General features: G+C 42.3%; 1 pseudogene; it reads left to right on the top strand.

The window, feature by feature from the left end:
• Positions 1-23,717, top strand: part of LOC121003527 — a 1,246,211-nt pseudogene that overhangs the window by 251,004 nt on the left and 971,490 nt on the right.

Here is a 23,717-nt window from a genome sequence, read left to right as displayed (position 1 = left end):
CCTGTATAGACTTTTAAGATGGCCTTCTCTGTCAACTGCTGCAGATCTTTTGTGGCTGCACAAGAGTGGCACAACAGATTTCTGAGAGGTCTTGGGCCAGGACCATACAACAATACAAATGGTCAACCAAAGTTGTGTTTGAATTGTCAGCTTGAACATGAACATCAGGAGATAAATGCATCATTATCTTCAAAGGTTTTGTAGTCTAGGGTGCAGTCTCCTGGTGTCTCCTTACTGTCAGAACGGCAGTACCAAGATCATACCACGGATTCTACTCTAGCACATGTAGATGCAAGTCATCCTCCTTACTTGCATAGAGTATAATATAATATTTAGGGGCGTAGCTAAAGGCTCATGTGCCCCAGTGCAAGAGTTCAGCTTGGGCTCCCTTCCCTCAGTGCTTTGTGGCCAGGGGCAGGGAAGCACATAGCCTTTGTGCTGCTTGAGGTGAAAATTGAAACTGCATCCCCTGCCCCATGCCAAATTCTTGACCTTACCCCTTCCCTCCAGCCAGAGATGTAACGTGACATTCATGAACTTTGTATAGTACCAGTGTCTTCTTATGTGACACAATGGTCTTTGGGCCCTCTCAGGCTCCTAGGCCCAGTAGTGACTGCACCCCTAACAGCAGGGGTGGGGAACCTTTTTGCTGCCAAGGGCCATTTGGATATTTGTAACATCTTTCGGGGGCCATACAAAATTCTCAGCTTAAAACTTTGACTGCTATATTTGGTCAAAGGTATAACTAACTTAGGGGTAAGTTAAAGAAATTGAGCTTCGATTAAAAAAATCTAGAGCGCTATATTTTTGCAGCACAAAATGGCGCCTGCGCTATATATTTCAAATAGTACAGGCGCCATTTTGACCACATATTGCAGTCTAATTTTTAAGTTGAGAATGTTATATATTTAGTTCTTTATTTGGCATTAATGGCAGCCAAGCTAAACCCAGAGGGGTCCAAAGAGGGTTCACCCAGCTTTCACTCTCCCTGCCACTGTCCCTGCCTCTTTCTTCGCAAATGTCCCTGCCTATGTCCCTTTCTCAGCCTCAGATCTGCTCCCCACCTCCATCAGCCTCAAATCACCCTCCTTTCAGACCCCCCAGCCTATATCAGCCTCGGATCAGACCCTCCCCAGCCTCAGATCAGACTTCAGATCAAACTTGCCTCTCCAGCTCCGGATGGCGCTGCCACTTGACAGATTTACTTACCCTCCCTGGTCTTCTTGCTACGGTGTACTGTGACCAGACAGTGCACAGCTGTTGCCGGAAGAAGACCAGGGAAGGGCGAGTACAGGTAGCAATGCGATGTTCTCACCTTCCTGTGCCTCCTGCATGCTAATGATCGCTTCCATAATGGAAGTGGTCATTAGCTTTTTCACAATATGTACTGGAAGGGGGCCGGGGGCCACATAAAATGGTCCTGTGGGCCAGAGGTTCCCCACCCCTGACTTACAGTTACGCCCCTGATAATATTGGAAGTTGAATATTAGAAAAGCTATATAGGATTATTTTCATCAGCGCATATAATTCTAACTCGCCAACCATGTTCTAGCTGCTCAGATGCATCCATACATTTTGAACCTTTGATTATTGATACCTGGCCATGTGATCTCTAGTCTGACCTCCAGTCTGAGGCTTGCTGTCTCTCTCCTGTGTGGCTGACATCCTGTGAACTACAAGATTACAGCATCATTTATCAGATCCCTCTGGAGAGCTCCCTCCCCACCAGCTACTCCTCCTTGTCTTCTGTATGTCCCTAAACATATCATGCTGCTGAAGATATCATCTCTACATTATCCATTACACATGAAGAACAAAGGTTTAGAGTCTAAACCTTGTAGAAGTGGAGAGACATTTAATTGTGCCACTGTCTTTAAATTACAAACAACAAACTTGCCATTTTGTTTGTACTGTTAAATAATCTGTCTGTACCAAACCCCTGACTTTTCATTTATAGGCCTCATAATAAAATGTCTGAGAAATGGAAGAGTTCAAAACTAAAGACCCATGCCTCGTCTTCCCAGAGTCAGAATGTATGTAGTACCAGCAGTATCGTACCTGCCAGGAGTAGTAGTAGTTGGCCACAGTTCTCCCTGGCTCCCAATATTATTGAGGACACAGAGGATGGAATTGTGGATGGGATGGCTCAGCGTTTAGACTACCATGAGGAGGAGATTCGGGAGAGGAGGGGCACCTCATCCATAACTGTTTGTAGTGGTGGTAGGAGTAGTGGCACCTGTAGCTGCACTGGTGGTGGTAGGGGCAGTGGTAGCAGCAGTGGAACTCAAGGCAAGTATAAAGTAGGTAATCTGGAGGGGGCTAGGAAGCCCATGATGACATATCGCAGTTTTCAGGGCGGGGAGGTTGAGGACTATTACAATGATTGTGTGTTGGACAGGATCTGGGAGCTAGATCAGGGTGCTGAGAAGAAGGTAACATCAGAGGAAGAGGATGGTGGCAGTGGCTGCAATACAGAGTGAAGGCAACATACAGTTAGAACCTCCCAAAACCTGCCAGGGCCAGATCTGCTTTTAGTATTGTCAGCTTGGGAACTGGTGATGCTGATGATACTGTTTTACAAATGGTAAACAGTTGGCTCACTTTGGTTTAACCACGCCTGGTGCTCCGGTTCAAGAGAAACATCCCTAGTTCTGAGTGAAAAGTTTTGGAACGGTGGAATCGGCACTCAAAACAGTTGTCACACACGTGGGATTAAGATTTCTCCAATTTATTATACTCCATAAACATGTATACATGTGCATAAAATCCACTAAAAATACATATATAAAAAGCAACAATAAAAATCTGTATATGTGACTGTATCATCCGTGTAACCGTCTAGTATTCCCTTCTCCCCTTGCAATAGCACAGCCAAATAATCCACAGAGCAATAAATCGCTATTATCGCTGGTATCGCCGGTATCGCTGGTATTGCCAAATAAGTCTATACATGAGCCAAAGCTGAATGCTAGAAATACTTTACTGGAAGGCAACACATTCAAAAAATACAATTGCTTTTATCCCATGCAAGGGAGACACCCACAACAAACATACATTAACCCATAACACAAAGGTTACAACCCACAGACTCCTCCCCTCTGCCTGTGATATAATCATGGTACACCATGGTTAACATAATCAACCCAGGCAGGAGAATACACATTGTCCTCTGTCCTGGAGACAACCCAGTTGTAATTCAATTGTCTCTCAGGACAGAGGGCAATCGCCAATACACACGGGGAGACAATAGGACAGCCCTCACTACTCAACGTATACAATGTCCCACCCTTTACAATACACATAGACCTGTAACACATCCCAAAATGGCACGAATTAGACCAGGAGTTCAAAAGTTGATAAACGTCTCTTTGGCCTGGCTGTACTCATGGCTTTTCTGTCCAAAACCGGTTCTACACAGTCTTTTGTCCTGGAGACAATTGAGAAGTGATCCACTTATCTCCCAAGGACAGGGGCAAGACTCCATTAGCCACATGGTAGCAAAAGACAGCAAAATACATGAACTTATATAACTATGCAGCTATTGCATAACCGGTGCATTCAACATGGGACCATAATCACATGGTAAGAGGCTGGCAAGTAGTCCTCTCCAAGTACTCGTGGCAAACTCAAAAGAGGGTGTTTGCCACAGTATAGAATCACATATGTCTTTTACATTCACATAGGCATAGATATAGATATATCACACTCAGAATTCGCTAAGCCAGACTAACTGCATCCGTATCCTCCCCGTGGGGATGACTCATTGGATCGCAGCCTATTCTGACAGATCGATTTTTCCTGTTTGGCCTAAACAGTTACCTGTATCATAGGCTATATCAACGCAAATGTTCCTATGCGTCGTATATTATGTCTAGAGGAGATGGTATCTTACACGATATGCGTTTTTCCCTTTAAACAATGTTCGGATTGTCCATCCAATTTACCTTGCTCAGGTATCTAGATACGTCACATATGGTTCCAGCCGTACTCCGGCTCTCTTTCTCCCACGTAAAGGAGGTTTTATGTCCTCATACAGTTCCGATGTGATTGTATTTAAATTGTCTCACTACTCACTGTGTACCCAGATGGTTTGCTTGATTCAGCACGCGGGAGTATCTGCTGTGGCGTCCCACAGATCAGCTGTTCTCCGCTCCGGCGATGTTGGTTCCGGTTTAGTCGAGGTCTCGTCTTGTTTCTCGCGAGAACCTGGTACGAATAATTGCTTACGTGAGTAGGATAACACTTCTTCGATAAAAAGTTTTGTATGTTAGTCCATGGCCATGTATCGTCGAGACTGCTTGTCACACAGGTATTCCGTCCAGACGCGTTTCCAGAACACTTGTCTCTTCCTCAGTGGGTAACCTGTGTGTTGTGTGGTCTCGACTTTATATCCTCCTCATTATTGTTTGATTAATTACACCTGTTGTGCAAAGCTTGGGGATTGTGACGTAATCTTCTGACCCTATTTCCTATGCAAATTTTCCTGCGACTTTTCGTCATGTGATTTTTTTCATGCGGTTATATGGTTTCTTCGCATGGTCTTTGCCTCATGCTCTTTTGCATCATCATGTGGTTTTACATCATAATGTCATATAGCCTTCTATAGATCTATATGGGCAAGTCTCACTCCAACATAATATACTAAAATATATTTCGGACATAAGTCTTTATATAAATCATTTTTTTATACATTAAATCTTTTCTGAATCAAATTTTCTCGAAAGTGCCTTCTCGAAAAAAAAAATTCCAAAGAATCTCCCAAAATAATCTCGAAGAATTCCCTCGAAAAACCTCCAATATGAAAGCATCCCTCGAACATTAAAAATCAACCTTCAAACGGTAAAAATTCGATCAAACATTAAGAATTAAAAAATCGATATCTCGTTCTTCTGAATGTCATTGATGTAACTTCACAGATTGCTCATATGTTATAGGAATTTTTTTGGGAATTTTTTCAATAGCTTGTATACATCTTAAATCAATTTTCACATTCCCCCACCTTCCCAGGGGGTGTGTCCAAATAGTCGCTAGGTGTTTTTATTCAGTTTTCTCTGATGTCAAAGAGTTCTCTTGCATGCGTTTTATTTTAATCATTGCGTTTTCTTTAAGGAATGTGCAACATGACCCTATATGTCTTCTATATGAAGGGTTTCCTGCCAGTTCTTTGCCATCCCTAATTATATGACAATTTCCCATTTTTCTATTTATATAGATACCTTTCCTAATAGGGATATAGTTTTCATGTCAGATGGATAAATTACTATAATATTTATGGATATTATTGAATATTACTCTTTTATAGTACTTTTGGTTCATGTGGCATTTTACGGCATGTAAACTCTGCAGGTAGTTTTAAAATATTATGATGCATACCAATACTACTTGTATCTGGTCCGTCTAACCCATCAGTGATATTTATGGGTATGGGTCACCACAATCATATTATAATCAATCCTTCAGTTGAAACCAAAAATCTCCAAGTCTGAATTCAGACCTGCAGGGAGAAGACTACCAAAATCATAGATTCTTCTCGATTCTGCTCGGGACATCCTCATAATGTGATTACCTCCTCTCCAGTGTGTATCCACCTTCTCCAGGGCCATGAACGTGATGCCCCTGAAGTCGCTGTTGTGTGTCACCTTAAAATGTTTGGATAAGGAATGATTTTCATATCCTTTTTTGATGTTATTTAGGTGTTCCGTTATTCTCACTTTCAGGGGCCTCTTTGTTCTGCCAATATACTGTTTCTGGCAAGGGCACTGGACAAGGTAGATCACACTGGAGGAATCACATGTTAGGCAGTCTTTGATGTCTAAAGCGAACTGATTCTGGGTGGATTGGACCCTAGTTGTCTTCTTTGGGAATGACGTGCTCTTACACCCTAGACACCTGCCCTGTAAACAAGGGGGGGGGGGGGCGGCATAGTGGTATTAGACACTACACAGTACAATGAAGAATGCCTAAGACAATTGGGAGATACAACCACGTATAAGAAACTAAAAGGTAATCCGGGACAGGATTTTAATAAAATCCTGACCAGGTACTGTGATAGGGGTTTGAAAGACAAGATCTTGTCTGATCAGGAACGGAATTTTATCTTGGGCACACAGGGGAGACTACCTGTCTTCTACTGTCTTCCCAAGATCCACAAGAGCTTAGAGAGTCCACCAGGACGCCCTATAATATCTGGAATAGGGTCAATAACATCTAATCTTTCCCAGCACATCGATGTTCTATTACAGCCTGTGGTGAGGAAGACCCAGTCATACATTAGGGACACCACTGATGTCATTGGCACCGTGGAGGGCCTGGACGCACAGCCTGGCTGGATCCTCGGCACGCTGGACGTCCAGTCCCTATATACCAGCATCAAACATGACCAGGTGTCACCACCAGACATCTGAGAAGCTCTGACAGACGTCTTTCAGAACCTCCTCCTTGAGGTTCCTTTTGTTTTGCTTTCATTTTCTCATCTCGTTAGCCTCTCTCAGCTGTCATGTAGTTGCACTGATTGCATCCCTTTAAATCCCTTCCCATACTGCATCACTTTGCGGTTTATACAAATTCCTGGAGTGTATGCATGCTGGATGCTACTACTGAGTCTTCTACAGATAAGTTTCGTTCCTTCATTTGTATTTTCCTGGTTGCTGGATCCCAGGTGACCCTGACTCCCTCCGTATCAAGTGTAGGGAGCCAGTGGTCGTGTCCCCTCACTATTATAGGGTGTTCAGGTGTTATACAGTCGAGGTGCGAGGATATGCGATCTTCTACCATTGAGAATTTTGCATAGGCTGATCAGTTAGGGAGAGAGTCAGGTCTGTTGCAGGGCTTCCCCTTTTGTTCCTTAGTTTTGGATCTAGTCAGTCGGATCTTCCTTTTGTGTCTTCTTGTTTGCTGTACACCTTCCGTGACACCAGGGCATTACCGCAGTAAGAACACAATTGGAAATGGATGGCACTATGTGCTCCAAACAGATAGAATTTTTGATGGAAGGCATCAAATATATACTCCATCATAATTATTTCTATTTTGAGGGCGACCATTTTTTGCAGCTTTGTGGGACGGCCATGGGGACCAGGTTCGCCTCAAGCTATGCAAATTTATTTTTGGCGCAATGGGAGTATGAGAATATTACTCCAAGGCTTGGGACGGACCTGGTCCTCTGGCGTCGCTACATCGATGATGTTCTTTTCTTTTGGGGGGATGCCCATCAGTTATATTTATTTCTGGAAAATCTGAATCAGAATGATGTGAATCTGGTCTTCTCATCGAAGATGGGAGAGGAATTCACAGAATTCTTGGATATCCAGATCACTCGACGAGAGAACAAATACATGTGTAACACCCACTATAAATTGACGGCTAAAAATAGCTTTATACCATTTTCACTTACCCCAATGGCTCCTAAATATTCCTTTAGGCCAGTTCCGTCGAATCGGGCGCAATTGTACTGACGAGGCAAACTTTGAATCTGAGGCCCTGAAAATCTTACAAGACGCCCTAGAAAAAACGAGAAAAATAGATGGCAAAACCTTCTTTCAGCCACGCACGCACAAAGACAAAACAAAAGAAAGTGAACATAGGTTAATCCTACCATATAGTGCACAATTTAAACAAGTACGTCACATTATAAATCAACACTGGCACTTCTTATTAAGAGATAAGGTCATCGGACCCATACTTCACACCTTTCCCCTCATCACATTCACCAAATCACCAAATTTAAGTATAAAAATTGCACCGTCAGTCAAAAATCATAAGAAGAAAGAGGTATTGACAGTCCAAAAAAGGCTGAACATAAATGGGTTCTATAGATGCGGGAGGTGTCTAGGGTGTAGGAGCACGTCATTCCCAAAGAAGACAACTAGGGTCCAATCCACCCAGAATCAGTTCGCTTTAGACATCAAAGACTGCCTAACATGTGATTCCTCCAGTGTGATCTACTATGTCCAGTGCCCTTGCCAGAAACAGTATATTGGCAGAACGAAGAGGCCCCTGAAAGTGAGAATAACGGAACACCTAAATAACATCATAAAAGGATATGAAAATCATTCCTTATCCAAACATTTTAAGGTGACACACAACAGCGACTTCAGGGGCATCACGTTCATGGCCCTGGAGAAGGTGGATACACACTGGAGAGGAGGTAATCACATTATGAGGATGTCCCGAGCAGAATCGAGAAGAATCTATGATTTTGGTAGTCTTCTCCCTGCAGGTCTGAATTCAGACTTGGAGATTTTTGGTTTCAACTGAAGGATTGATTATAATATGATTGTGGTGACCCATACCCATAAATATCACTGATGGGTTAGACGGACGAGATACAAGTAGTATTGGTATGCATCATAATATTTTAAAACTTCCTGCACAGTCTACATGCCGTAAAATGCCACATGAACCAAAAGTACTATAAAAGAGTAATATTCAATAACATCCATAAATATTATAGTCCTTTATCCATCTGACATGAAAACTATATCCCTATTAGGAAAGGTATCTATATAAATAGAAAAATGGGAAATTGTCATATAATTAGGGATGGCAAAGAACTGGCAGGAATCCCTTCATATAGAAGACATATAGGGTCATGTTGCACATTCCTTAAAGAAAACGCAATGATTGAAATAAAACGCATGAAAAACGCATGCAAGAGAACTCTTTGACATCAGAGACAACTGAATAAAAACACCTAGCGACTATTTGGACACACCCCCTGGGAAGGTGGGGGAATGTGAAAATTGATTTAAGATGTATACCAGCAATTGAAAAAATTCCCAAAAAAATTCCTATAACATATGAGCGATCTGTGAAGTTACATCAATGACATTCAGAAGAATGAGATATCGATTTTTTAATTCTTAATGTTTGATCGTTTTGTTTTTTTTTAACGTTTGAAGGTTGATTTTTTAATGTTCGAGGGATGCTTTCATATTGGAGGTTTTTCGGGGGAATTCTTCGAGATTATTTCGGTAGATTCTTTGGCACTTTCGAGAAAATTTGATTCAGAAAAGATTTAATGTATAAAAAAATTCTTTATATAAAGACTGTTTTATGTCCGAAACATATTTTTGTATATTATGTTAGAGTGAGACTTGCCCATATACAGTTGTGTTCAAAATTATTCAACCCCCAATGCTGTAAAGGGTTTTAGGGAATTTAGTGTACATTTGTAATTGTGTTCAGAATGAAATCTTACAAGGACTTTTTAAAGAACCAAATGCAACAAAATGACATCAATTCTTTTTGTAATGCAGTATTAAATGTTTTTTTTGTGATTTCTTCATTGACACAATTATTCAACCCCTTAAAGACTACCACTCTTAAGAACAGAGGTTCATTCAAGTGTTTTCGATCAGGTATTGAAAACACCTGTGGATGTCAAGGAGCAGCAATCAAGCATAATAAGCACCAATGAGGCAGATTTAAAAGGACTGTGATACTCAGCTCCTTCTAGACATTTACTGGTGGTTTACAAACATGGTGAAGTCAAGAGAATGGTCCAGGAAGACAAGAGAAGAGGTGATTTCTCTTCACAGGAAGGGCAATGGCTATAAGAAGATTGCAAAGATGTTAAACATACCAAGAGACACCATAGGAAGCATCATTCGGAAATTCAAGGCAAAGGGCACTGTTGAAACGCTACCTGGTCGTGGCAGCAAGAAGATGCTGACTTCGACTGCTGTGCGCTACCTGAAGCACAAAGTGGAGAAAAGTCCCCATGTGACTGCTGAGGAACTGAAAAAAGATTTGTCAGATGTGGGTACTGAAGTTTCAGCTCAGACAATAAGGCGCAAACTGCGTAATGAAGGCCTCCATGCCAGAACTCCCAGGCGCACCCCTTTGCTGTCTCCAAAGAATAAGAAGAGTCGACTGCAGTATGCCAAAAGTCATGTGGACAAACCACAAAAGTTTTGGGATAGTGTTCTGTGGACTGATGAAACAAAATTAGAACTGTTTGGGCCCATGGATCAACGCTATGTTTGGAGGAGGAAGAACAAGGCCTATGAAGAAAAGAACAATCAATCATGCTTTGGGGCTGTTTTGCTTCTACAGGTACAGGGAAGCTTCAGCGTGTGCAAGGTACCATTAATTATTTTCAGTACCAGGAGATATTGGATGAAAATGTGATGCAGTCCGTCACAAACCTGAGGCTTCGGAGATGTTGGACCTTTCAACAGGACAATGATCCCAAGCATACCTTCAAGTCCACTAGAGCATGGTTGCAGATTAAAGGCTGGAACATTTTGAAGTGGCCATCGCAGTCACCAGACTTAAATCCGATTGAGAACCTCTGGTGGGACTTAAAGAAAGCAGTTGCAGCACGCAAGCCTAAGAATGTGACTGAACTGGAGGCTTTTGCCCATGAAGAATGGGCGAAGATACCCGTAGATCGCTGCAAGACACTTGTGTCAAGCTATGCTTCACGTTTAAAAGCTGTTATAACTGGAAAAGGATGTTGTACTAAGTACTAAGATTGAATGTCACTTGGGGGTTGAATAAAACTGATAATGATGTGAGCACAGAAAAGACATTTGTGGTTATTTCATTATAAATGTTATGTTATATTTGTCTGACTTACAAGTGCCTCTTTGATTTAATTGTAAACAAGATGACTGAAATGATCAAAATCAATGTCAAACTGGCCAAAACACTCAATTTCAGTGGGGGTTGAAAAATTTTGAACACAACTGTAGATCTATAGAAGGCTATTTGACATTATGATGTAAAACCGCATGATGATGCAAAAGAGCATGAGGCAAAGACCATGCGAAGAAACCATATAACCGCATGAAAAATCACATGACGAAAAGTCGCAGGAAAATTTGCATAGGAAATAGGGTCAGACGATTACGTCACAATCCCCAAGCTTTGCACAACAGGTGTAATTAATCAAACAATAATGAGGAGGATATAAAGTCGAGACCACACAACACACAGGTTACCCACTGAGGAAGAGACAAGTGTTCTGGAAACGCGTCTGGACGGAATACCTGTGTGACAAGCAGTCTCGACGATACATGGCCATGGACTAACATACGAAACTTTTTATCGAAGAAGTGTTATCCTACTCACGTAAGCAATTATTCGTACCAGGTTCTCGCGAGAAACAAGACGAGACCTCGACTAAACCGGAACCAACATCGCCGGAGCGGAGAACAGCTGATCTGTGGGACGCCACAGCAGATACTCCCGCGTGCTGAATTAAGCAAACCATCTGGGTACACAGTGAGTAGTGAGACAATTTAGATACAATCACATCGGAACTGTATAAGGACATAAAACCTCCTTTACGTGGGAGAAAGAGAGCCGGAGTACGGCTGGAACCATATGTGACGTATCTAGATACCTGAGCAAGGTAAATTGGATGGACAATCCGAACATTGTTTAAAGGGAAAAACGCATATCGTCTAAGATACCATCTCCTCTAGACATAATATACGACATATAGGAACATTTGCGTTGATGATATAGCCTATGATACTGGTAATTGTTTAGGCCAAACAGGAAAAATCGCTCTGTCAGAATAAGCTGCGATCCAATGAGTCATCCCCGCGGGGAGGATACGGATGCAGTTAGTCTGGCTTAGTGAATTCTGAGTGTGATATATCTATATCTATGCCTATGTGAATGTAAAAGACATATGCGATTCTATACTGATTTTTATTGTTGCTTTTTATATATGTATTTTTAGTGGATTTTATGTACATGTATACATGTTTATGGAGTATAATAAATTGTAGAAATCTTATTCCCACGTGTGTGACAGCTGTTTTGAGTGTCGGTTCCACCTTTTCCAAAGCTGATGATACTGTGGTCGCAGGCTCAAAACGTGCCAGACCTAAAACAAGCTCGGCTGCAGCTAGCTCTGTGTGGAGTGGGCAAGTATCTCCTTTCTGGCAGTTTCTCCACGGTGTTGGAAACAAAAGCAATGCCCTATGCAAGATCTGCCAGATTACAATAAGCCATGGGAGTGACAGAGGTCTCTGCCAGCTACCACAACAAGAGATTCCTCCTTCTCCCGGTCTTCTTTGTAGCAGCCAGGCGGCATACACATGCAGTACCGTGTCCAAGTCCTCATCAGTTACTGCTTCTCCTGCCCAGACTATGCCTCCTCCTTATCTGTCCCACATCAGCCATCGATAATGGAATGTGTGGCCAAGAAACAACTCTGCTTGCACAAGTTGCTGGTGGTGCAGTCTCTGTGGTATCACTTTGTGGATTCTGTTGCCTTTAGGGGGCTAATGGCATGTGCTCAGCCTCACTAGAAGTTATCTAGCTGGCATATCAAGCAGCAAACAACCGCGCTGTCTGTCTCCTCACCTAACTCCAACTGGGCAAGGTGGTCAGAGACAATTGCAGGAACATTGTGGCTGCTTTGTGTTTGGGAGAAATAACACATGCTACCTGAATGATGCATGTGATAAGTCTAGTCGAGCAGCGTTTGTTAAAAAAAAAAGTACAGTGGCTTTTGGAAGGTACTAATAATAGTAATAATAATCATATAATATAATCGTAATCAGTTCTCACCTCTCCTGTCCTTATACTATATACAGTGATAAGCAGCGTGTTCTAGTGGTGATAGATAATCAGTTCTCACCTCTCCTGTCCTTATATATTATAGAGGGATAATCAGGATGATCTAGTGATGATAATCAGTTCTCACCTCTCCTGTGTTCTCCGCTGTGCTTTTTGGTATAAACACTGATAAGCAGGGAGTTGTAGTGATTAGTGTTAAGCTAATTGAAGCAAAACTAATTGATTTTGATCCAAATTTTAGGAAAATGCAATTTGCCACAAATCCAGATTTTCTCTCGCTTCGTGGCACATGTTACAAAGTAAAAGAAGCCCAGGAACGCAATAGGACCCATAATGCTGTGCAGCCAGCTAATCAGCAGTGACTGCCCTATAAAAGCCTCATTCTGCCCTGTCTCCACCGATTTTATTGTGACCTGAGCATATAGAGAGACGTGACCAGTGCTAGGGACAGTGTTTAACAAAACTTTTAATTGTAGACTCTTGGATAGGGACAGTGTAGGGAGATTGTAGAGAGAGTTTTCACACACTGTAGGGAGACTGCAGGGACAGTGCAATCTCTGTGTAATCACCCTGTGCATCTTGTTTCACTGCTGTACCATTTATTCTTAATCTGTTCTGTTATACATATGTATGAAATTATTATATATAAATATATACCATATACAATACACCCTCTTACTGGGTCTGATTCGAGGTTGTATACAATAAATGAGACACGAGTGAACGTATAAAATAAAAAAAATATTGTATAGTGTGGATAATTATAGTATTATTATTGATGAGTATATATGGAGTTACAGTGGAACAAAATAAATATTACATAGAGAGATAATTATACAGGGAGTGCAGAATTATTAGGCAAATGAGTATTTTGACCACATCATCCTCTTAATGCATGTTGTCTTACTCCAAGCTGTATAGGCTCGAAAGCCTACTACCAATTAAGCATATTAGGTGATGTGTATCTCTGTAATTAGAAGGGGTGTGGTCTAATGACATCAACACCCTATATCGGGTGTGCATAATTATTAGGCAATTTCCTTTCCTTTGTCAAAATGGGTCAAAAGAAGGACTTGACAGGCTCAGAAAAGTCAAAAATAGTGAGATATCTTGCAGAGGGATGCAGCACTCTTAAAATTGCAAAGCTTCTGAAGCGTGATCATCGAACAATCAAGCGTTTCATTCAAAATAGTCAACAGGGCCGCAAGAAGCGTGTGGAAAAACCAAGGCGCAAAATAACTGCCCATGAACTGAGAAAAGTCAAGCGTGCTGCTGCCAAGATGCCACTTGCCACCAGTTTGGCCATATTTCAGAGCTGCAACATCAGTGGAGTGCCCAAAAGCACAAGGTGTGCAATACTCAGAGACATGGCCAAGGTAAGAAAGGCTGAAAGACGACCACCACTGAACAAGACACACAAGCTGAAACGTCAAGACTGGGCCAAGAAATATCTCAAGACTGATTTTTCTAAGGTTTTATGGACTGATGAAATGAGAGTGAGTCTTGATGGGCCAGATGGATGGGCCCGTGGCTGGATTGGTAAAGGGCAGAGAGCTCCAGTCCGACTCAGACGCCAGCAAGGTGGAGGTGGAGTACTGGTTTGGGCTGGTATCATCAAAGATGAGCTTGTGGGGCCTTTTCGGGTTGAGGATGGAGTCAAGCTCAACTCCCAGTCCTACTGCCAGTTTCTGGAAGACACCTTCTTCAAGCAGTGGTACAGGAAGAAGTCTGCATCCTTCAAGAAAAACATGATTTTCATGCAGGACAATGCTCCATCACACGCGTCCAAGTACTCCACAGCGTGGCTGGCAAGAAAGGGTATAAAAGAAGAAAATCTAATGACATGGCCTCCTTGTTCACCTGATCTGAACCCCATTGAGAACCTGTGGTCCATCATCAAATGTGAGATTTACAAGGAGGGAAAACAGTACACCTCTCTGAACAGTGTCTGGGAGGCTGTGGTTGCTGCTGCACGCAATGTTGATGGTGAACAGATCAAAACACTGACGGAATCCATGGATGGCAGGCTTTTAAGTGTCCTTGCAAAGAAAGGTGGCTATATTGGTCACTGATTTGTTTTTGTTTTGTTTTTGAATGTCAGAAATGTATATTTGTGAATGTTGAGATGTTATATTGGTTTCACTGGTAAAAATAAATAATTGAAATGGGTATATTTTTGTTTTTTGTTAAGTTGCCTAATAATTATGCACAGTAATAGTCACCTGCACACACAAATATCCCCCTAAATTAGCTAAAACTAAAAACAAACTAAAAACTACTTCCAAAAATATTCAGCTTTGATATTAATGAGTTTTTTGGGTTCATTGAGAACATGGTTGTTGTTCAATAATAAAATTAATCCTCAAAAATACAACTTGCCTAATAATTCTGCACTCCCTGTACACACACAACAATAATTATAATTGCTAGCAATTTCCAGGATACAATATAATGCTACTTTAACTTAACTTAATTAAAATTCCTTACAGTTTATAGTAACCACACATAGGCCTCCAATACTTGTCTCTCCTCTACCCTCCCCAGTCCTCTCTTCCTCCCAGCCTCCTCCTCCAGCTTCCAAGTTTTTTTTCCATGTTTCTTCCATCTACCCCAAAGCATGGATCTTTTATTCCTTGCAGCGCTCATCCCCATCCTTGCCAATGCCCCATATCGGTTATCTGAGAGTGTGGGCCTGCCCAGAAACTGAATCTTGGTCAACCAGATATTTTAGCATTTTATGACTCTGCTCTTATTCCCACGTTTTGGGTGCTTTTTTGTTTTCTGCTAATCAGCACATGTAAGAGATGCAGGATTCTGCAAGGCCTTTATCTGTGAGAATCGGAGTAAGACAAAAGGAGCTAGATACATACTAATAAATTCAGTTACCTACCCGTCTCTGATTCACACAAATCCCTCATAATCTATCAAATATAATGTAATATAATGCATATATTATTTTCAAAACCTGTATTTCTTACACCCCTATAACACTGTCCTCCACAGATCCCCCTATAACACTGTCCTCCACAGATCCTTCCCTATAACACTGTCCTCCACAGATCCTTCCCTATAACACTGTCCTCCACAGATCCTTCCCTATAACACTCTCCTCCACAGATCCTTCCCTATAACACTCTCCTCCACAGATCCTTCCCTATAACACTCTCCTCCACAGATCCTTCCCTATAACACTCTCCTCCACAGATCCCCCTATAACACTCTCCTCCACAGATCCCCCTATAACACTCTCCTCCACAGATCCCCCTATAACACTCTCCTCCACAGATCCCCCTATAACACTGCCCTCCACAGATAACCCCCCTATAACACTGCCCTCCACAGATAACCCCCCTATAACACTGCCCTCCACAGATAACCCCCCTATAACACTGCCCTCCACAGATAACCCCCCTATAACACTGCCCTCCACAGATAACCCCCCTATAACACTGCCCTCCACAGATAACCCCCCTATAACACTGCCCTCCACAGATAACCCCCCTATAACACTGCCCTCCACAGATAACCCCCCTATAACACTGCCCTCCACAGATAACCCCCCTATAACACTGCCCTCCACAGATAACCCCCCTATAACACTGCCCTCCACAGATAACCCCCCTATAACACTGCCCTCCACAGATGCCCCATTAGTTCAAAACCCACTAAAAGCACACCATTTAGTTCAAAATATTTTATTTTCTTAAGACGAACCTAGGAAATTATCAGTTACATTGTATAAAGCGAAAAATACGGTAATTCTAACTCCCCAGCAGTTTTCTAAAGTTGCCCACACACACACTTCCATCAGGAGGTAGATTCCGTAGGTTTGTTTGTTAGCAAGCACTATCCCATACCAGAGGTAGAATAGCGGTTCCCTGCCTAAAAAAGATGCCCATGAGCAAACCCTCCCTACATGTTTCACCAGGGCACTGGCTCCATCAGGGGAGTTTGGGTTGTGCTAAGGGGAAGCTGAAAGGGACACTGACAGGCCCGATAAACATATTTAGATATTCCTATGCAGTCATAGGTCTATTAAAGTGTATTCCAATGATATAAGAGTACCCCCTGTCCGCATTTTAAACCATGCAAAAACAACTTTATATTCATCTGTCAACCACCTTCCTTTATGCCCAAGGGGCGGGTTTTCTCCTACCTTTGTGCACAGCCGCGCCCCAACTGTCGTTTCCTAGCGCCGCCCAGCTCAATATTATTCACTGCGCTGGGCGGCTTTTACAGTCCCCAATCCTGCAGGCGCAGCAGGAGACGCCGATGCTGCCGCATTGAATAAGGGACGCAGGCGCACTGCGAGTAAGGGTACCGGGTAAGTTATCCGGCGCACGCGCAGAAGGTACAAGTGAGGCCGTTGCCCATACGTTTCTATTGGGCATGCGCCGACTCGGCAGGATCGGGGACTGCAAAAGCCACCCAGCGCAGTGAATAATATTGAGCTGGGCGGCGCTAGGAAATGACAGTTGAGGCGTGGCTTGGCACTAAGGTTACAGAAAACCCGCCCCTTGGGCATAAAGGAAGGTGATTGACAGATGAATATAAAGTTGTTTTTACATGGTTTAAAATGCGGACAGGGGGTACTCTTATATCATTGGAATACACTTTAATAGACCTATGACTGCATAGGAATATCTAAATATGTTTATCGGGCCTGTCAGTGTCCCTTAAAGGACCTGCCACATTTTATTGTAATCCTGCGCCTGCCTTTTGTTTTCACAGCCAATAGTGAAGCCCCCCAGGGCCAGGGAACCATTGGAAAAGCAGTTTAGAAATATTTTCATCTGCACAAATTATGTTAACTCGCCAGCAATTTTCTAAATGCTCAGATGCATCCATACATTTTATACCCTTTGATTATGGACACCTGGCCATGTGATCTCCAGTCTGACCACCAGTCCGAGGCTTGCTGTCCTGTCAGACAGTAGATCAGTCTGTCCTGTGTGGCTGACGTCCTGTGAACTACAAGATTACAGTATCATTTATCAGATTCCTCTGGAGAGCTCCCTCCCCACCAGCTACTCCTCCTTGTCTTCTGTATGTCCCTACACATAGCATGCTGCTGAAGATATCATTCCTACATTATCTAATAAACTGGGAAAGCACATATTTAAAGTCCCTGAAATAATTACTAATCAGGTTCAGTAAGAATTTTGCAAAAATTTATCTGCCTAGGGGTGTAGGAAAAGAGCAAGGGGAGACCCCAGCAGTGGAGGAGATCTCTCTCCACACCTAGGTTCTGATAGGAGTGTGTATGTGTGATCTGAACGTACCTACTTCTCCTCTCTCCTTCCCCCGCTTAGTGGTGTGAGAAAGGAGTAAGGGGAGACCTCAGGAGTGGTCACTCTCCACACCTATGTATGACTGCTCACTAAAGCGAGTATTCACAAAATCTGCTATTTTGGAAGAATCCAGTAGGTAACCTGCAGCCAGACCACACAGAGACCACTAGACCTGGGACATATTGGGTAATCTAGATACCTATAGATTCACCCTAAAATACTTGTGGATCACCCCCCCCCCCCCCCCCCCCCCACCAGAATTCATGTGCACTTTGAGCCAACACCTCACTCCAATATCCTATCAGATGATCGACGTGATCTGTACACCATAACATAAGACTACTTTCACACTAGCGTTCGGGGCTCCGCTTGTGAGCTCCGTTTGAAGGCTCTCACAAGCGGCCCCGAACGCATCCGTACTGCCCCAATGCATTCTGAGTAAACGCGGATCCGCTGAGAATGCATCAGTCTGGCAGCGTTCAGCCTCCGCTCCGCCTGGCCGTGCGGAGACTTACAATGTAAGTTAATGGGGACGGATCCGTTTGAAGTTGACACAATATGGCTCAATTTTCAAACGAATCCGTCCCCTATTGACTTTCAATATAAAGTCTGGACGGATCCGTCTGAACAACTTTCACACTTAGATTTTTTTCTAAACTATAATGCAGACGGATCCGTTCTGAACGGATCCAAACGTCTGCATTATAGGAGCGGATCCGTCTGTGCAGACACCAGACGGATCCGCTCTGAACGCAAGTGTGAAAGTAGCCTTATAGTGACAGCGGGACCCCCATAGTTTTAATGGATCACACTTGTATTTCCTTTTAGCATAAATAGTAAAAGTTATGTTTTATCTCAATAAGGGTGACCCTGTACAGGGACTATTTTGGGGGTTATCAATCCTCTCATTCAGTTTTTGTCAAGATCCCCTCTACCGTGGAGCGCTCGTCCCCGCAACGGTCACATGGTATACCTGGACTGCTTCAACTGTATCTATACCATGTGACCACATGGAACTGGAAACATGTGACCATAGCGGGGACGAGCGCTCCACGGTAGAGCCACCAAAACTAGTTTAAAAATCGTCTACTGAGTCCTTGGCGATGGAGACGAAATGTATTTGGGCACGGGCAGTGGATGACAAGTTTAGGGACTGGACCACATGATCTTTGTGTAGAATGTACGCAGGGAAGAGAACGGAACCGGTGAATGAAGTATATTCGTGAGTTAACATGAACATATGGCCCTTCCCATAATGTGCAATTGCTCAGCATAGCAGCAGAATGCTCTTTGGGGTGCTGTGCTGGCAATAAGTCTATGTAGCAACTTGAGGTTTTAAAAAAGAAAAGTTATAACTATGCCCTTACAGAGTCCATCTGAGTGAAAAAAGTTTAATTACTCTATAATTGTGCCTCTGTCTTTAAATTACAGAAAACACACAAAAAACGCAATTTTGCTAGTACTGTTTAATAATCTGTGTGTACCAAACCCCTGACTTTTCAGTTATATGTCTCATAATAAAATGTCTGGAAAACGGAAGAGTACAAAACGAAAGACCCATGCCTCGTCCTCCCAGAGTTAGAATGTGGGTGGTAGTAGCAGTATCAGTACCGGCCAGGAGTAGTAGTAGTTGGCCACAGTTGTCCCTGGATCATGAAAAGTGCTAAATTATTATTGAGGGCAAAGAGGATGGGATTGTGGACTGGGGAAAGTATGGGGGGTATTACTATTACTGAAGGCACTGTCAGAGGTATTATTAATACTGGTAACACAACCAGGGCATTATTATTGCTGGGTCCACTATAAGGGGACGTTTAACTACTAGGACACCATAGGGGGCCTTACAGGGGCTTTAACCACCTCAGCTCCCCTAGCTTTAACCACTTGCCATCTGGGCCATTTGCCCCCTTCCTGACCAGGCCTAATTTTGCAAAACTGACATATCTCACTTTATGTGGTAATAACTCTGGAACGCCTTTATTTATCCAAGTCATTCAGAGATTGTTTGTTTTCTCGTGACACATTGTACTTCATGTTAGTCATAAATTTGAGTCAAAATATTTCACCTTTATTTATGAAAAAATCCAAAATTTACCCAAAAATGTGAAAAATTTGAAATTTTCTAAATTTCAATTTCTCTGCTTTTAAAACAGAAAGTGATACCTCATAAAATATTTATTACTTAACATTCCCCATATGTCTACTTTATGTTGGAATCATTTTGGAAATGTAATTTTATTTTTTTAGGACGTTAGAAGGCTTAGAAGTTTAGAAGCAATTCTTCTTCAAATTTTTAAGAAAATTGCCAAAACCCACTTTGTGGGGCCTACATAGTGGATACCCCCATAAATGACCCCATTGTAGAAACTACACCCCTCAAGGTATTCAAAACCGATTTTACAAACTTTGTTAACCCTTTATGCGTTCTACAAGAATTAAAGGAAAATGGAGATCAAATTTTTAAATTTCACTTTTTGGGCAGATTTTCCATTTTAATCCAATTTTTTCTTTAACACATCGATAGTTAACAGCCAAACAAAACTCAATATTTATTACCCAGATTCTGCGGTTTACAGAAACGCCCCACATGTGGTCATAAACTGCTGTATGGGCACACGGCAGGGCGCAGAAGAAAAGGAACTCCACATGGTTTTTAGATGCCATGTCCCATTTGAAGCCCCCTGATGCACCCTTACAGTAGAAACTCCCAAGAAGTGACCCCATTTTGGAAACTAGGGGATAAGGTGCCAGTTTTATTAGTACTATTTTTGGGTACATTTGATTTTTTGATCATTCATTATAACACTTTATTCGGCAAGGTGACCAAAAAATTGGTTGTTTTAGCACAGTTTCTATTTATTTATTTTTACAGCGTTCACCTGAGGGGTTCAGTCAAGTGACATTTTTATAGAGCAGATTGTTACGGACGTGGCGATACCTAATATGTATACTTTTTCTCATTTATTAAAGTTTTACACAATAATAGCATTTTTGAAACAAAAATTTTTTATGTTTTAATGTGTCCATGTTCTGAGAGCTATATTTTTTTTTTTTTTTTTGAGAGATTTTGTTATGTAGGGGCTCATTTTTGCGGGATGAGGTGACTGTTTTATTGGTACCATTTTGTGGGACATACGCGTTTTTGATCATTTGGTGTTGCACCTTTTGTGATGCAAGGTGACAAAAATTGCTTGTTTTGACACTTTGACACTTTTTTTTTTTTTTTTTACAGTGTTCATCTGAGGGGTTAGCTCATGTGATATTTTTATAGAGCTGTTTTTTACGGACGCGGAAATACCTAATATGTATACTTTTTTTTATTTTTTCTATTTTAAAATTATTTTTTTTATTCCTTACTTGGGAACTTTTTTTTTTTTACATGTGAAACTTTTTTTTATTTTATTTTTTTCAACCCTTTATTTTTTTTTATTTTATTTTACACTTTTCGTCCCCCATAAGGTCATACAAGACCTCTGGGGGACATTTGCTTCACTTTTTCTTTTTCTTTTCACTGTTGATTTCTCCTGTAACTGGGGCTGACATAGTAGCCCCAGTTACAGAAGAAATGCACCCCTAGAGAGGCTGTACAGCAGCAATCCAGCGCTGTACAGCCTCAGAGCAGGGCTGATCAAGGTCTCCGAGAGACCTCACACAGCCCCTGCACTCTCCGGTCCCTGCGGTCACATGACCGCCGGGCCGGAACAGGAAGCGCACAGCGCTTCCTGCTCTGCATACACAGCGCTCGGTGAGCGCTGTGTCTGCAGCGATCCTGAAGGCAGGGACACCTGGGCACTGTCCCTGCCTCCTCTCTGGGTTGCCCTGCTGTCACTGACAGCGGGCAACCCGATCAGCAGCTGCACGATTAGCGTGCAGCTGCAATTTCTGAAAGGACGTTTTAAAACGTGCTTTCAGAAATAGAGGTCCACCCATAGGACGTTTATATCCTATGGGCGGACGGGAGGTGGTTAAACACCCTTAATGACCAGACCACTTTTTACAATTCTGCACTACACTACTTTCACCGTTTATTGCTCGGTCATGCAATTTACCACCCAAATGAATTTTACCTCCTTTTCTTCTCACTAATAGAGCTTTCATTTGGTGGTATTTCATTGCTGCTGACATTTTTACTTTTTTTGTTATTAATCGAAATTTAACGATTTTTTTGCAAAAAAATGAAATTTTTCACTTTCAGTTGTAAAATGTTTAAAAAAAAAACTACATCTGTATATAACTTTTTCTCTAAATTTATTGTTCTACATGTCTTTGATAAAAAAAAAATGGTTTGGGTAAAAAAAAAAATGGTTTGGGTAAAAGTTATAGCGTTTACAAACTATGGTACAAAAATGGGAATTTCCGCTTTTTGAAGCAGCTCTGACTTTCTGAGCACCTGTCATGTTTCCTGAGGTTCTACAATGCCCAGACAGTACAAACACCCCACAAATGACCCCATTTCGGAAAGTAGACACCCTAAGGTATTCGCTGATGGGCATAGTGAGTTCATAAAACTTTTTATTTTTTGTCACAAGTTAGCGGAAAATGATGATTTTTTTTTTCCTTACAAAGTCTCATATTCCACTAACTTGTGACAAAAAATAAAAACTTCCATGAACTCGCCATGCCCATCATGAAATACCTTGGGGTGTCTTCTTTCCAAAATGAGGTCACTTGTGGGGTAGTTATACTGCCCTGGCATTTTAGGGACCTTAATGTGTGAGAAGTAGTTTGAAATCAAAATGTGTAAAAAATGCCCTGTGAAATCCGAAAGGTGCTCTTTGGAATGTGGGCCCATTTGCCCACCTAGGCTGCAAAAAAGTGTCACACATGTGGTATCGCTGTACTCAGAAGAAGTAGGGCAATGTGTTTTGGGGTGATTTTGATAAGAGGATCCTGCAATGCGAGGCTAAATGGATCTTTTATCTCAAAACAGTCCATCCATCCGGCCTAAACGAACAACAAAACTATTGCTGCTTCTTGTGATCTGAATCATAAGTGGAAATATGATGGATGTGATCCCTTCGTGCCCCTCCCCGCATCGTATGTGCCCACTCCATGGACGCATGGGATGTGATGATGGACACGACCGGAACTAACATAGGGGGAATCCGCTAATAATAGGCGGCCACACCCTCTGTAATTGCTCTAGGATGACCCCCAGACCAGATACCGTCTCGCCTAACCAATGATCGCATTAGATCTGATGGTGTATTCATTTAAAATTATAACATCATAATATGTAGCCCAGTTGTTAAAGATTGGGCTCTTTGGTCCAATAATCGGCTGGCGTCTGCAGTGGTATGGTCTGTGTTCGGCTGTCCTGCTAATTTATATCTGTAATGCGATCGTGCATCTATGAAAATAACAGGCAAGTTATCATGTGTCTGCTAATAGGGCCGAGTGTCATGAGTCTAGAAGTTGCTATGCAACTGGCAACGCTCTGACTCAGGCTCTGACCTCACTTCCGATTTAGCCCGCATCACGTGACGCTGACTTCCGGTCCGGTGGAACGCACGCGAGCGGCGTGCGTTCCACGCTGAATCACAAGCACTTTGCGATACCTGGACAGGTGAGACAAATGATCACGGGGGGCGTACACATATCGGGAGGAGAGGTACATAAGGAGGCGGTTAACAACCATTTAATGCTCACCCAAATCACTGTTATTTGTGGTGAGACATAGACTGACAAGGGACACTTCCCCTGTATCAGTGAGGACAAGAGCTATCCATCATTCTGTCCAAGGATACGAGGCTAAAATCACCTTGATTCCCAGTAAGTAAACTGTGGCTGCTGATAAGCCACTACACATGCGGTGCTCAAATATTTGTGACCTATATTGAGTGTCTGTTTATAATTTCTATTTGTAGTTGCCCTGGAATATACATA

Source organism: Bufo bufo, chromosome 6, assembly GCF_905171765.1.
Source record: "Bufo bufo chromosome 6, aBufBuf1.1, whole genome shotgun sequence".
Lineage (NCBI taxonomy): Eukaryota > Metazoa > Chordata > Amphibia > Anura > Bufonidae > Bufo > Bufo bufo.
The sequence above is the reverse complement of the archived record's forward strand: the minus strand, read 5'-3'. Positions and strand labels throughout refer to the sequence as shown.